The sequence below is a fragment of the Sphaerodactylus townsendi genome, linkage group LG08, assembly GCF_021028975.2.
Source record: "Sphaerodactylus townsendi isolate TG3544 linkage group LG08, MPM_Stown_v2.3, whole genome shotgun sequence".
NCBI classification, from domain to species: Eukaryota; Metazoa; Chordata; class Lepidosauria; order Squamata; family Sphaerodactylidae; genus Sphaerodactylus; species Sphaerodactylus townsendi.
In genome coordinates, this window is record NC_059432.1 from 79,320,257 (window position 1) to 79,336,842 (window position 16,586).

Sequence of the window (16,586 nt, forward strand, 5' to 3'; positions counted from 1 at the left end):
TTTAGAATGGCATAACTCTTTGGGACAGAATTAGAAATTGTAACATTAATGACAATAATCTTTGGGACAGAATTAGAAATTGTAACATTAATGATAATAATAAGTGATAAATAAGAATATGGGAGGGGGAGAAAATGCCCTTCCTTATTTGAAAAATTATGTTTTCTAAACGAGTTAAAACGTCAACGTGTGATTTTACGTGCTCCATTCAACTTTTTCCAGCAGGATGCAAAAGGGTTTAGATAGCATTTGGGATTATGTTATTACGTAATAAATAATAACCTGGTGAGATTTTGGAGTTAAACGACGGCGGGTCACCAGCCAGCCATACTGATTTGCATAATGAGAAGCACATCAGCGCTTGAATGTACTTCCAAAATAATAAAGCCCTGCAATAATCCCAGCGCAGCATATAGTTAGTGGGAGCTGATGAGGATGCTGGATTTATGTAAGTACGAAGATATCTACCTCTCTACCATCAGCACTCGGAGCTTCTTTCATGTTATTTCCTCCCTGCAGCCCTCGCCCACTGTCTCTTGCGAGATCCACAGCCTCCGCCTTCGCCTGTGACCCGGACCGGCGTCTGACCGATAGTAACCCTTGTACAGCTCGCGCACACGCTTCCTCTCCCCCCGCCCTCCCCGCAGTCACAGCCGTTTAGAACGTAGCAGGGCCAGTCCCTCGCGCGCCACTCGGCGCGGGCCAATGAGGAGGCGCCGCTCCTGCATACGGAATGAGGATGCTAGGCGGTGGAAGCGAGGAGCGCGAGCTGGGAGGGGACAGCGGGGAGGGAGGGGTCAGGACGGGAGGGGGGGACACCAGCCACCGGGGCCCGCTATTGGCTGCGCGGCGCTGGCCCGCATGACGTGAAGGCTGCGCTTCGCCAGGCCGAGGTCTCTGGGCGCACGCGCCGGCTTGGCTCCCCTCTGGCCGTGGCGGTGAGTGTGGCGGAGGTCCCCGGGGGGTGAAAGCCTGCGGGGGAACCCGAGCGGTGGCTGAGTAGGAGGGAAGGAAGCTGGGAGGGGATCCTCCAGGTTCTGGATGGGGGGCAAGCCCGTAGACCCGCCCGGAATTGAGGTGGGGGAGAGATCTCGGTTGCACGTGGGAGCGGGAGGGTGGCTGCACACTGTGGGTGCAAGCAGTAGCGGGGCTGTGATGTCCAGCCGGCGTGATTTTGTTTCGACTTGATTGATCCTGAATAATCGTACCCTGAAGTACACGTAGGCAGTTTTATTTTTCTTGGGGTCGGTCGATTCGCTCATGCACCAGTTCGATGTTGAATATGTGATCTCCAGCATGTCAGCAGGCTTGTGCTGGATTAAGGGTGGCGCTTTTAGGTGTCTCTCACAGGACAGCCCTAAACAGAATGGCCCCCTTCTAAGTATGCTGAAGTAAATTAGTTTATAAAAGCTGTAACTGTTTAGGACCGCTCTCCAAACTAATCCAGGAATCAGTAGGCAAGTGTGAACCTGCATCTATCTACCCCTTGATGATCTTTCGCTTGCTTGTTTGTCACAGGACGGTGAAAGGGTGGGGATTCTCCACCCTGTCTTCTAATGTAGATTCAGATCTGTTACAGAACCAGGAATGAAAGTGGCAAAGCTGCATGAATGTGTGTGAAGCGCTGGTGCAATACACACCCAGACTGGTTCTGTAGTCGTAGTCATGTTCATTAATGTAAATTTGATTTTCAGTTCCATATACAGAGTGGTAACGCTCTGTATACATGCCATATCACCAGCGGGAACCTTGACTGAGAAACGGGAATTCTAGTTCAGTATATAATGAGGTGCTGAATGTGAACAAAAGGTCTGCAACTAAATGCAAACATGCTCAGAAGGAATACGGTATGTGTTTGCTTTCCCTAGCACAAAAGGTTGACTAAAGTATTCTGTATTTGAATGAGTTCAACTCTCACACAAACCATACTTACTCAGGAGTATGCACATCTGTCAATATACAGTGATGAGCGTCAATAGCTCATAGGCAGTAAATGCAGATGCGGTCCAATAAACTTAAGAAGAGTTTGCAGGAACTTGTGGGTGTTACTTCTACAGGATCCTTAGACTGTGATGGTCTTACACAGCATTGAAGCCAGAAGGTGGCAGTACAAGAAGGACAGGGTAAATATGTCTTCTTTGCTTAGGCAGTGATTGTAATCTGTGCTGCTTCTACCAGACGCCAGTAAGTGGAACTAAGAATCAGTTCATCATCATTATTTAATTTTGCTTACTATCACAGCTACCAGTTCTTTAGCTGGTTGTTGGCCTTTCATTACAATTCAAGCCCCACCCGGATGCAAAAGACATAAGATATCAACCTAGTATTTTTGTGGATTCTGGCAGGGCTGCTTTTGAATCTGACAGATGTTGATTTTGTCAATTTGAAGGGTGTTTTAAGTGTTTTTTAATGGCCCAGGGTGCCAATTACCACTGGAACGACCTCAGCTGGTTCGTGCCATAGATGCTGAATCTCAGTCTTCAAATCATGATATTTAGTGACATTCTGATATTCTTTTTCATCAACCCTGCTGTCACCAGGTATTGCCATATTGATGAGGGTCACTTTCTTTGCCTCAATCACTGTGTGGTCCAGGGTGTTATGCACCAACTCTTGGTCTGTTTTGGACTTGAAAGTCCCACAAGATCTTGACCTTCTCATTTTCTCTGGATGATGTTCCCACCAGTTTTTAGCCATCCTGGTGTAAATTCTGGCGGCTCATCTTGGCCCCTGAATTGTGCCTCTGTTTGAACTCAGTCTGGGAGATCTTTATGCAGCAACTGAGGATGTCATCTACACTTTTGTCAGTTTCCTTGCACAATCTGCACTTTGCATCATCTGAGGCCTTGAATTCCAAAGAAAGGGGCTTTTGACAACAAAACTTTATATTGTTCATTTGGAAATTTCCTCTGAATATGCTGCGGTTTAAAAGCCTATTAATGCTAGTTGTCCAGAAAACAACTAGTTGCATCAGGTCCCTGGCACTAAACCAATCTGACTGTCCTTGTCCAGAGCCTTTTTCACTCTAGTCCAGGTGTGGTGGAACTCTTTTCAAGTAAGACCCAGGCCTTGTGGGGCCTGGTGGAGTTCTGCAGGGTTTGCAAGACTGAGTTCTTCTGCTAGGTCTATGACTGAGGGCAGTGATAATTTCCACCTTGCTGGCTTCCCCTCTCCCTCTCCTTATTACTGGAATATCCCAATTTCATTACCTCATTCCCTTCTTTATGAGTGGGCTTGGCACCCTTGCTTGGCACCGTTTAGTTTTTAGCTTTTATTACTGGTATTTTAATGTATTTGCACACTTAAATTCTGTTTACTGTATTGATGAAAGCTCAACTTGTTGGAAAAATAAATAAATAAAGTAAGCAAAGGTGATAGTTTCCACTGACTGATAAGATATTCATTGAATCTGTGTGGCCAAGCTGACTCTTATGGCTATATAAACCCTTTCTTCTGGTTCAGTATTAGTTTCTTGAGAAGTGAAGTTGCAGCTCATTAATATTTTGAAATACCAGGCTAATTTAACAGCAGTTTGGATTGTAAAACGCTATCATATAATTGTCATTCAAAATTTAGCTGCAATTTCTTTATGTGATTCACATCATGATTGTGTTCCATCTGTAACATTTCTTTATCAGGAAATAATTCAGGCATGTTGAATACCATGATGAATCCTATTTGAACTTGCTGAATTTTTTTTGCAGATAGGTAACTTTATGCCTTGCTGTTATCAATCCCAAATACACACATTAATGAGTAACTATGTTGATATGGACTTCTGAATCATGAGACTTCAGAGCAAAAGGCCACCAACATCTATGGGGGAAGGAATACACCATAATTTCTCCCCCACTGTTTTGGCTTTTCTCCCTGACAACAAGGAGAACTGGAAAGCATCAAAGAAAATAAAATGAGAATACTAGTATTATTATGGGCATCAATAAGCATTTTTAAAAGGAAAAATGCACTGTAATTGTCTATTAAACATTTGTGTAATTCTTTAGACTATTTGGAAAAGAAACTGTAGCTTGTTAAGATTATCACACACATAACTATGCTAAAGTTTTCTTTTACTCAAAAAAGAAAATTTTTAAAGGTGGAAGAACTCCATGAGTGACTAGGAGCTGCTATACCTGCAAAGGCTTTCTCAGTTGGAGCATGTGTTAAAACAGTGTTTGTTTTTCAGGTTTTCTGTTCTCAGGAGGCACTCTCACTATCAGCTTGTCTATTTAGGAACCCTATCATGCTGCAAAGATTTCTTGGAAGTACTTTAGATCATTTTCTGTGGTCAGGTCTGTTGGATTTCACTGTCAGCCCACATAACTTTGGAAGGCATCCTAGAATTCTCCACCACCAGCTATGCATCATAGAGGAAGATGCTTAGTGGTAGGAAAGTAATTTGAAAATTCATGTACCTGAAAGATGAGGGAATAGTATACATAGTTCCGATATAATATACATATTAACTGATTCATAATAGCTCACTTGTCAGAAATTGGCTGTGAGAAGCAATATTTTGTTTTATTGTATTACTTTGCTTTCACTTCAGTTGTTTCAATCAAAATAACTTATAGTATATATGAGCCAATAAAAATTCATACCAAATCACTTAAAAACTTTAGCAGTGTATACTTTCTTTAGCAGCTTATACTTCCTTAAAATAAGTTCACCCAGCTTCAACCAACTTCTCTTTCATTTATTAACTAGACTAGAAATGACCCATACAAATTCTAGTAAGAATGATTGTTCAGAAATTAATGGTTCTATTTCATTTACTAGAATATACCATCTCTATTGCATTGTTTTAAATTTTGTAATCTACCCTGAGTCTCACTGGGAAAGGCAGAGTATAAATAAAGTAAATAACGTAAAGGAGTACGGTTGGAATATAGTGACAAGTAGCAATACAAATAAACAGTTCATATTGAAACATGAAACATAGTTTTCAGAACTTAGCTGTTAGGAAATACAGCAGTTACTTTTAGATATTCTTTGCACTTTGGTATTGGTAAAGTTATTAGACACTAGCTTTAACTCTCCTACCCCCAAAAAGCACACTATTACTTACAAATCATGATATGCTTTTCTCTTAGGCCGTTTCCGCACGACAGTGTTGAAGTGGCCGAGTCGGCGCCATTTACTGACGCCTGACCCAAGACAGCTGGGACCGGTCCTCGCTTACGGATCGCAGTCCTGGAAGCACTAGCCGGGCAGCGAGCTGCGGTCGCCGGCGCCCGGCTGACCCGACATCCCCGAGCCTCCAGCGCGTGCCGGAGGCCCGGGACAGCGGGGTGGGGGTGCCGGTGGGAAAGGCGTTAGCGGCTAGGCGGCGTTTCCCCAAAATATGAACTGGGGAAACGCCGGTTTTGCGACGGGCGGGTGGCGCAAGGGCGGCGCGGCTGCGATGCAGCTGCGCCCCCTGTGCGAATGGCGGCCTGGAGACGGCATTTTTACTGTCTCCAGGCCGCCATTCATTGCCCATGCGGAAACGGCCTTAGTAATTTGAATACAATGGACAGAGGGGTATTACAGGCAGAAGGCTTGCTGTGTTAACCCAAGCCAGCAACAGTGCTACTATGCAAGGAAGAGGGTACAAGGGAAGAAGATTCAAGTTTTATCTTTCATTGCTGCTGTTCTAGTTTCCTTCAGGCATGTCTTTCAGCTGAAGGTTTAAGTATTTTTCTAAACATAACATGGTCTGAATCCAGATCAAGTTGGGAGTTTCCACAATTCCCCCTCTCTGCTGCAGACACCCTCCATATTGTTCCTTGGGATCCCCTGTACCCCAGAAATGGTACTTCAAGGAGTGGAGACAGGTGGGAAAGTTCTTTGTGCTGTTGAAAAAACAATGTTGGGTCCTATACAATATCTGGGAAAATCCATTGTCAAATCTCCTGATAGCTCACATTTTATTTGAAGTGGGGTAAGAGTCCAAATTAAATTGGGATTCTAGTGCTGAGAAGCTAAGCAGGATTAGTATTTGGATGGGAAACCACCAATGAGTGAGCAGGCTATGTCAAACCACTTCTGAATGTCTCTTGCCTTGAAAAGTCAAGGTTCACCATAACTCAGCTGCAACTTGATGGCCCTTTCTACCACCACCAAGTTGTTACCATGGTAGACAACAGCAAGGAGGTACATTCATGTATTCCTTCTTTCAGCAGTTTTGGACCTTCTGTGGTTGCTTTAGTTAAAGGTGCTAGGAGTCTTGGACACTGTGTCTTATAGCTATACTTTGACTGGTATACCAGTGGGGGTGGGATAGGAGAGAATGATTACAAGGCAAAATTTCAGTTGTGAGAAATATACTTCAACGAGTTATGTGAGAGTTTTTATATATATCTAGAATACATTTCCCTGGCATGCATGGGTAACCACTAAGCTCCTGACATTGTTTTTGAGATACTTTAAAAGTAGAAATTAAGTTAATATTTTAAAGGTCAATTTTCTTTGAAATTATTTTTTCTAAGGATAGGTAACTTTTTTAAAAAATTTAATTTAATATACCGCCCCATCCCCGAAGGGCTCTGGGCGGTGTACAACATAAAACCACAGATAAAAACATAACAGACTGCCAAAATTATAACAAAACAACGGTTGTGTCCTAAGATGGCCTCTTACTTAAAACCTAGTCCTCCTAGGAGGGGGTAGGAGGGGTAGCGGGTCCTGGTAATAGTGAGGACCCATACATCCCAGTAACGGGTCCCGATGGTATAGGGGAGGGGGCACACTCAGCGGCTGGTTTTGAATACACCCTAACCCATTCCCTGAGACCATGTAGAACATTGTGTACATTGATACCACTACATCTAAATAATGATACCTATGCATTTATGTTAGACTTTCCCAGACTTTTTGAATTTAGTGTAGTGGCACATACATACTAATTATTTCTGTCTCTCCATCCCTATATAATCTGTAGCTTGAGGCTAGCTGCAGTTAAAGGGCAAGGGGATCCACAGAAATGAGAAGATATGTGGACTGCAACACCTAACAGCTGCTCATAAGGTCTTGGAGAGGCTTCTCCCTATTTATAGACTTGTAAATATAGATGCAGGAAAGTGCATAGGTGGCTCTTCATATGGCTGCAGATGGTTTTTTTTCTCCAGAAGTCGTGCATGTCAGTCCTGTTTAGCATCAAGATCTGTTCTATAAGTAATAAGATGACAAATTATCCTAGCTGTAAATGAATCTTGTTTCTAAAAAAAATGTATTCATGTTTGCATTAAATGGGATTGCAGCCCACATTTTTAGTGTATGGGGATTTGAGCCTGATAAACTAACTATTTGCTGAATCATGGGCTACTCTGTGTGCTGGACAGGCAACATGCCTTTTTTGTTTGCCTTATGTTACAAAATTTAGGATTCAAAATTGGCGCTATAATGTGGATTCAAAATTGGCGCTATTACGTGGATTCAAGATTGGCGCTACTACCATGCATAAGGTAGGATCTATCTTGTCTCAATTTGTTAATTAGGAAAATAATTATACCTCAGCTTAGGCCAGAGGCATGTCCTCTGAAGGCAACACTATACACTGAATTCAAATGAGATATACAAGATTACTTCATTTCATCAGTTTGGCATATGCAGTATCCTCATGCTGCCTCTGAACCTGGCATTAGGAAGCAAGGTGCAGACACAAACCCTCATTCACTGGCATGCGATCTGAGATTGAAGGAGAGCAATCAGCAACGCCTGCTTTGCGTGGTCATAAAGCCCAAGTTATTCACCATGTAGGATTGTCCACATTGTGAGGGGTAAATCAAATGTGTGTCATGCTGTAGGAAACTGCTTTTCAGATCTTCATCATCAGAGCGACTGACCCACATTCACAGACATTGGCTTTCATTGAGACAAATTAGATTGTTGCAACATAATTCAAACTTGTACAGATACTGTTTAAAATCTCTAAAACCCAACAGACACCTTCAGACCTTTAGAAAAATGACTCAACCTCCTCCTAATTTAAAAGAATTTTACAACATGTAAATGTAAAAGCAGAACTTTTCTAAGAAAGAATCTGAAGAATCCTTCACTATCCAGTTATGTATAGTTAATACCGTGGGATCTTTTTTTAGATTGCTGTTTTAGGTGTGACTCAGTCAGAGGATGACAAAATTCAGAATTACTGCATAATGTTCTCCTCTTCATAACGATCACAGAATCATAATGTAATATTCATTACTAATCTAAAAGTTCTAAAGTATGTCATCATCTTCCTTATGTTCATCTATAATCACTGATTGACAAAAGATATTATTATAATTCATTCAGATATGGTATCTAATTTCCTAATTCAGATATGGTATGTTCACTAGGTCAAAGGTTTTAATCATGTTAGGGCATATAACTCTCTAAGATGCCACAGGGAGGGAATTCCAAGTTGTAATGTCAGATGATTATAACCATCAGAATTTGCCTTTATCTCCTGCACACTGTCCTCTATATCTAAATTTTCTTCAGGATTTAAAACTTATGATGAAATGAAAATGTCATAGTACCAGTTTTCATCAGTACTCACAATCCTGATGCCATTTGTTTAATTTAATTCCTTGAAGCAAATAGGCATAGGGAGGAAGTCAGCATGCTTGGTCATGAGTGGGACTAAAACACTAATTCTTGCTCCCCTTTACAGACTCTAACTTTGTATCTATGTATGTTATATGTATATTGGACTACTTCTAAGTTAATGTTATATAGACTGGGTTAAAGAATCCCTTAAATAAGAGAGATTATTGTCTCGGAAAAGAGATGAAGATAGTCTTTTCTGATCTGTTGGCTAGATAATATTTTAAGGTAATTGTGGATTACTGCAGACATTTTAAAATAAACTTCTTGTGACATGGAATTGTCAGGAAAAATAAAAAATGCATTAGTGAAACCATTGTGTAACCCAAATATTAGGTAGGACTGTCCCATGATTCCGTATCTCATTAAAACAACCTATGTCTAGACTGTATCATTCCAAATTGCTATAGGAATGTTCCACACCCTTCCCACCCCTCCTGCTAACTGGCACATTAGGCAAAAAAGGCTGTACTAAATCCCTCTCTCTGTCTTGCTGGTTTATTTTATTTATTTATTGAAAAATATTTAAACTCACCTTATACCAAATCTCTAGGCAAATTATACAATAAAATATCACAATAAAACATCATAATGTATAGCAATTAAAAGAAATAAAAAACATATAACAATTAATCCCTCTCTCCATGACCCTCCCCCACTCCTCAGACCAGCAGTTCCAGAGGGGGTTTCCAGGGAAGCTAGCACAATGCCTAGATGAAGAGAATGGTCTTTGCCATTCGCCTAAACCCATAAAAGGTAGGTGCATAACTAATTTCCGATTGGAGGCTTTTCCAGAGCCTGGAGACAATCACAGGAGAAAGCCCTCCCCTTCGCCCCCTCCCCCATTTTTGTTGGAAGGCGTTATGTCACACTTCATCTGGATATTAAACTGTGCCTTCACTTCCCCAAACTAATCTTAGAACTGCTACCTGATAAAATGACACTCATTCTGTAGACAAAGGATACCTGCTGTGTATTGTTGAAGGCTTTCATGGCTGGAATCAGCTGACTGTTGCGCATTGTCTGGCCTGTGTGGCGGTAGTCTGGTAGTTTTTGCTCCTGTTTTGCCCGCATCCACGGTTGGCATTTTTAGAGGCATGCCACAGCAAGATGTATTTCTGTGGCACAAGATGTCAGCTATAGATGGGGGTGAAATGTTAGGTGCAAAAACTACCAGACCACAGCCACACAGCCCCAAAAAACCATAACAGCCAGATATCTACTGTACCCAAAGTACACAATGTAATCTTTTGCCTTTGAGGATGTTTTAAAAGTTTATTAATCACAACCAAAATGACAATAGGATACACTGTTCCTAAAAATGCATCCAGGAACTATGGTTTAGCAGTGGTTTCCAGATAATTATCCTGTTTTCAAGACACTCAGATGCTCTTCAAACAAAACATAAGAAAGAGAAGGTCTTTTTATAGTGATGTGTAATGAACAGCTTAGTTTTGAAGTGTGCAACCACCATCTTTATGGATTAGGGGAAGGTACTGTAAGGCCAGACCTGAATAATAAATATTGTGATGAACAGTGACAGTTATGCTATTGTGGTGGCTCTCCTTGATTTGGCTGAGAAGATCTGCAGGCTCCCTTCCTTCTTCCTCTCACTCATTTCTCTTATGCATGTAGGTTCCTTCTTCTACTTCCTGGTTCAGGGTAACCATATTTTGTCATTGCTGAAGCTGGCAAACAAACAAAGGCTACCATAAGCAGGAAGCAGAGAAAGGAATTTATGTGCAAGGGGAGGAAGGGGTGTATACAGTTACATTACTTTTCTTGCAGTGACATCATTCAGCTAAAATTTCATTGCTTTTTAACAATCTAAAGTTAAAATGCATAGCAAGTTCCTATCTAAGTGCAACCCTGTGCACTGATTTATTTATTTTTTTGGACAGGGTTGCACTATAAAACGTTCATTTTTATTTTATACATCATCCTACCTACAAATTTGTCTTAAAAATGCATACTAATTCATTAATTCATTCATTATGGCATAGTTGAAAAGAGAAAAGAAAAAGATTTTTTTTACACATTTGGGTTCATAAAATAGAAAAACGGAGTTGCATAGCTTGTGTGTATACTGATTAAAAATAATTTTGTCAATCATTTTGAAAAGTAAACATCAATAATTTGGTTATGTAAATATTATCTGTCTAAATCGATCTATAAATTGATTAGGTACTTATAATAATTACAAGTATCATTAGACTATTAATTCATGTATGCAAAAGTATTTAATGATAGCAGCAATGTAAATAATATAATTACAGTATTTTCTCAAAATGTAACATTAACCCGGCATGTAGTCAGATAAGTATGTTAATAAATCATTTCATCAGAGTTTGTTATCTAGACAATGTTGCATAATACCCAACAGCATAATTTTTAGCTCCATTTGGAATTTAACTTTCATTTTTTAAAATTTCTGTATGAATTTCTTTCCAGTACTTTTTTACTTTTTTGCAAGTCCACCACATATGATAAAATTCTATTTCTTCTTGACATTTCCAGTATATTCCCTTGTACTTTTTGTCTCTCTTAATATCTTTTGGGGTGAGATGCCATCTGAGATGCCATTTTGTACAAGTTTTACTTCAGGGATTGACTTGTAAATTTTGTACCTCTTAGTCCACAATAATTCCTGTTATTGAAAACTAATTTCTTCTTGAAGATTTTGCATCAGCTTTATCATGCAGACATTAACTTGTTCTGTTTCAGTGTCATATTTTAAGTAGTAATTTATGAATTCTTCCTAATTAGTGTTGTTTCTGCTGAGTAATTTTCTTTTCAAATACCGACATTTCTCTTAAAGTACTTCCTGTTGTTTTTAGATTTCTTTTAAGTCTTGATAATATTTGAAAATACATCATCCACTGTATAGTCTTTCTGTCTTTGATATCCTGCCAAGATTTGATTTTTCCTTGATTGTTTATTATTTCTTTATATGTTATTATTCTTTTGGTTGGCAACATCGTAGTAAGCTTCAAATTGAGAACATTAAAGGCAAAGTTGATACGCTTACTCTTTGATATGTTTTTGCCCAAATTCCTAAGAGACCACTTCTTATTACATATATGTCTTTTCGATTTATGGCTCTCATCTGTAACATCTTTTTTGATCATACATAATTATGTATTCCCACACTCAAGTCCACTGTTTCCATTCTGTAATCCACACCAAGCCTGCTGCCTGGTAATATAACTTAATATTAGGCACAGCAAGACAACTTCTCTTCTTTTGTAAGACTTTAAATCTAATTCTAGGTTTTATATTGTCCCAGATAAATTTGTTTATTTAAGTTTGTTAGTCTTTCAAAGTATTGTCTAGTTTATAGACTGGTATCATTTGAAACAAAAAGTTTAATTTTGGTAAAATATTAATTTTAACTGTTGTTATTCCCAAACCATGGCCGTTTCCGCACGGCCGTAAGGGCGCCTCCACGCCGGCAGGAATTCCGCTGGCGTGGAGGCGGAGGCCGTTCGCGTGCAGGCATGCGGACGGCCTCTGGAGAGGCCGGCAGACGGCAGGCGGCTCCGCATGGAGCCGCCTCTTCCCCCCTTCCCTTTCCCATGTACCTCTCGTGTCGCCGTCCTGCTGGCCTCCTCAGCCCCGCCCATCGCTGTTCCCTCCTCCCACTTCAGGGTCGGAGGACAGCGAAAGGGAGGGACTTAGGAGGCCAGCAGGACAGCGACACGAGAGGTACATGGGAAAGGGAAGGGGAAACAGCGTGTTCCCGGTGGCGCGGTTCGCACCGCGCTGCCGGGAAGACGCTTTCCCCTCAACAACAACCCTGACGCCGCCCTGGGGGAGGGGGAACACAGTCAGGTCGGCGCTGCTGCGTTGCGAACAGCGGCCTGGGGGCGGCGTTTTTACCGCCCCCAGGCCGTCGTTTTTGGCCCGTGCGGAAAGGGCCCATGATAGTTTTAACTTGGTCCCTCTTAATAAATATTCCTGTATTTTTTTTCCATGTGACTGGGTAATTATTTTTGAATAATGTTTCATTTTGTCCATTCAAGCTTATACATAAATATTTCATGCTTTTGGAATAAGCATTGCAGTTCATAGCTTCCCTCCTTTCCAGTACTTCTTGTTGTGTTAAAGAATTTAAAATAATATTTGTTTTCCCATGTCTCAACGTTTTTAGCATAAAGTCTCAAGAAATATTGGCAAATGCTTTATCAGTATCCAAGAATATAAAGGTTGCTTTTTTTCCCTTTGATTTAACCCAGTGGTTCTCAACCTTCCTAATGCCGTGACCCTTTAATACAGTTCCTCATGTTGTGGTGACCCCCAACCCTAACGTTTATCCATTTTACAGATGGAGAACACTGATGCAGAGAGTCTTAGGCGACCCCTGTGAAAGGGTCATTCGACCTCCAAGGGGGTCCTGACCCCCAGATTGAGAATTACTGATTTAACCACTTCTGGAATTTTGAAAATGGCTAGTGGGCACCATTATAAAATGGCTGCCATAGGGGCAATCACAACATGTTTGGAGGTTGGGAAATTCTGGAGATTTGGAGGTGGAGCCATGGGAGGGTGAGGTTTGGGGAGGGAAGTGACCTCAATGAGGTATAATGTCATAGTGTCCACCCTCCAAAGCAGCCATTTTCTCTTAGGGAAATTATCTATCATCTGGAGATCAGCTGTAATACTGGGTGATCTCCTAACCCACCTGGAAGTTGGCAACCTTAGTTACTCCAGAGGAAGTGGCTGCTTTGGAGGGTTGTGTCTGTGATATTACACCCTTCAGAGGTTCTTCCTTTTCTCAAATTGCACCATCCTCAGGCTCCACTCCCAAAATATCCATGTTTTCCTAACCTGGAGTTGGCAGCCCTATTTCCTTCCCATTCAACAGCCAACTTGCCTTTACCTGTCCCCTGCCTTATGCCCTCCCCAACCCTGGGCAGCCTCTACCAAAACAAAAAAAAAGGATCCCAGCTGTGTGATGCAGGCTGCTGGACCAGACTTACTTGCATCATAGGGAACCTTTCAGGGCTGGTGGGATGGCACCTCACTTTCCCTGTATCCCCCAATCCCACTGGTTCCTCTTTCCTTCCTCCTGGCAACTCCCATTACCAACCTACCTTTTATCTGCCTCCCCATCTTCAGCTATATTTATTATTCATTTTATTTGTACCCCACTTTTCTCCATAGTGGGGACCAAAGAAGCTTACATTATTCTCTCTTCTCTTCCTTTTTTCTCCCTGCAACAGCCATGCAAGGGATTTGTGACTGGTTTAAAATCACCCATGAGCTTCCACAGAAAAATCAGGATCCAAACCTGGGTCTGGGTCTCCTAGAACCTATTCTGAAGCTCTGTTACATCACACTGGCTTTCACAGGGTGGCTGCTGTTGAACAGCAAGCAGCCAGGTCTAGTTGAGTCATGGAAGTCAGACTATATCAAGTCATTCAAAAGCTGCTTCCAGATCTAGTCTCCAGGTAGCATCTGGAGAGCTCCCTGAATTACAACTGTACTTTAGATGACAAGGATCTGTCCCCTTAGATAAAATAACTGCTTTAGAGTGTGAGCTCCTTGGCATTATATCCAGTTGAAGCCTCTCCCCATCTCAAACTCTGCCCTCCTCAGATTTCGCCACAAAATCTCCAGGAGTTTCCCAGCCTGGAGTTGGCAACCCTAGACCTGGCCCTGGTAAATTCTCCCTCAAATTCAAAACGGGCTGGAAAGGGTACATTTCCTCCCCTTGCCTTTTATTCACAGAAGGTGAAGCCTGGAATGCTGAGGTTGCCTAGTAACAGCCACTGAGGAAATCCTTTGCTTAAAGCTACAGATTCTCTTTTTATCATTTTTGTGTTTTTTAAACCCCACAATGTATGTTTATTTTTTAAGATTTTACATTTTTTCTGCAAACGTTGGGGCCCTTTTCAGATTTGTAGAAAGGTCTGTCTTGCCTGTTCACAGCTCCAGTTAACACAGTTAAATGTCCAAAGATTTGGTCAACTTTACTATTAAAGTATGAGATAGCTTTATAAAATAATTGGGAATGTTTCATCCCAATCCTTCATGTGTTAGTGATACAGTCTGCCAAGATAATGAGAAGGAATTCTGCATGTGAAATAAAGATGCCAGTGGGCACATTTTCCAAGGCTGAATTCAGACATTTCAAATTGTGTTGGATCAACATTATGTTCTACTACTGGTGGCCACTGTTTCTGACAGTGCAAACAGGGATGCTAGGCTGCCTTCGAGCACCCAAGAAGTTTTGAAAATGGGGCAAGGGGTGGTATAATATCACCAGACATGTTATGACATCAGCACATCAGCTAACACTTTGGTGTTGCCGTAGTTTCCAAATCAGCAGCTAACACATCATCTCTGGGTTTTCACCTAGATGGTGATGCATAGCACAGAGTCATTTATTTACCACCGCCACACACCCCTTGCTGGACTGGATACAGGGGTGGGAGATTGCTTGCCTGAAATAGGCACATGGCCTGCCTATTCTTGAAGCAGGAGACTTGCGACCATTTTTTTACACTGTCAATAGCTGTATGGATAGCCGCAGGTAGAGCTCTTTCACACATGAGTTACAGCAGTGATTCTCAGGCCCCTTCCGCACACGCAAAATAATGTGTTTTCAAACCACTTTCACAAATGTTTGCAAGTGGATTTTGCTATTCTGCACAGCTTCAAAGAGCACTGAAAGCAGTTTGAGAGTGCATTATTCTGCATGTGCGGAATGAGCCTCAGACTTGAAGTGGGACCCTCTTCTAAACTCACTGTATTTTCAAGGCAGTGAGAACCCTGGGATGGGAAAGAATGACTGGCTCGAGGCCACCCAATAAGTTCTTGGCATTGGTGATTTGAACCTGAATCTCTCTGCTCCTAGTTCAGCACTCTAAGCACTATACCAAATTGGAGCTAGATTCAGTAAGCACTTGTTGGTTCATTTGGAATTACTGGTATTTAATTCCTGCTGTGATTGTGATGTGATGCAGAATGGAATGGTACAGTATAGCCCAATCTCATCAGATCTTGAAACCTTATCTGTGTCAGTACTTGGATGGGAGACCACCGAGGAAGACTTTGCAGAGGAAGGCAATGGCAAAACTATCTCTACTTAATCCCTAGCCTTGAAAGCTCAGGACAGCTGCACCTTGATGACATTTTACACATACCATTTGATAAAAAGCTTCAAAGTTCAAGTCTAAAACCTAAACCAATTATGATGAAAGGGACCAGCAGCTAGAGTAGCGTTCCCGTCTAGGATTTTATGAGCGCAATGTATTTCCCGTTGACTTGACACTAATTTTATTATTTCATTACCGAAATAAACTTTGAACCGCAATAAACATTCAGTTCTAAAGACGGCTTATCTATATAGTAGACGTTGCAAAGTACAGCCTAGTCAGGAATCCTTTCCCTCCTTGGCCGATTCTCAACATTTGATTAAGAACTGAGAGATTGTACATACAGACTCCGTCTGGAGTGTTTGATGCCGACTGGAGAAATCTCCCGAGTGTGCCCAGAAATCAATGCAGCGGATGTCCGTCGCTTCCTTGAATGAGAAGTTGAGCATACCCCAAACCCAGTTCGGAACGAAATTGTTGCAGAGTGAAGGGAAGTCCCCGAGCTGCTTTCCCTTAGCGCTCCCATGCCCACCTGACAGCTGTGCCTAGAAGCACTGTTGGAGCTCACTGACCTCGAGGTAGCTGGTCGGTGTAGCACCTCCCGGAGTGCGCAGCCGGGGCGGGCTACTGGAGAGAGACCCGCCACCACCTTAGAGCTGGTGGGAAAAGCGCGAGCTTCCCCTCTTTGTCGGGGGTCACAGGTGGGGGGCGGAGAGCGGCGGGCGGCGCGTCACAAAGCGGATTTGCGGTTTCCAAGGGAACGCCTCCCACTCGGCGGCTGCTTTTAACCCCCGATCGCGAAGAACCGCATGGCAGTGGGCGCCGCCTGGTACACCTAGCGGTAGGGCGGGCGGGGGGGACAGGACAAGCCCTGGCCGCCCAGCCAGGCGAACCGCAGGTAAGCTTTTGAAAAGG

General features: G+C 42.2%; 1 protein-coding gene across 4 annotated transcripts in view; it reads left to right on the plus strand.

Annotated features, from left to right (window-relative positions):
- The first annotated feature begins 856 nt into the window (after positions 1–856).
- The window catches only part of ACSL3 (acyl-CoA synthetase long chain family member 3), a 57,955-nt gene continuing 42,225 nt past the window's right edge, over positions 857–16,586 (plus strand). For 2 of the 4 annotated variants that reach the window (XM_048505813.1, XM_048505812.1), the window contains exon 1: positions 857–938. The gene's annotated coding sequence lies outside the window, so the exon portion shown is untranslated. Of the gene's footprint in view, positions 939–1,056; positions 1,078–16,505; positions 16,570–16,586 lie in introns of those variants that run through there. The other 2 variants (XM_048505814.1, XM_048505815.1) reach the window with 2 other exon arrangements.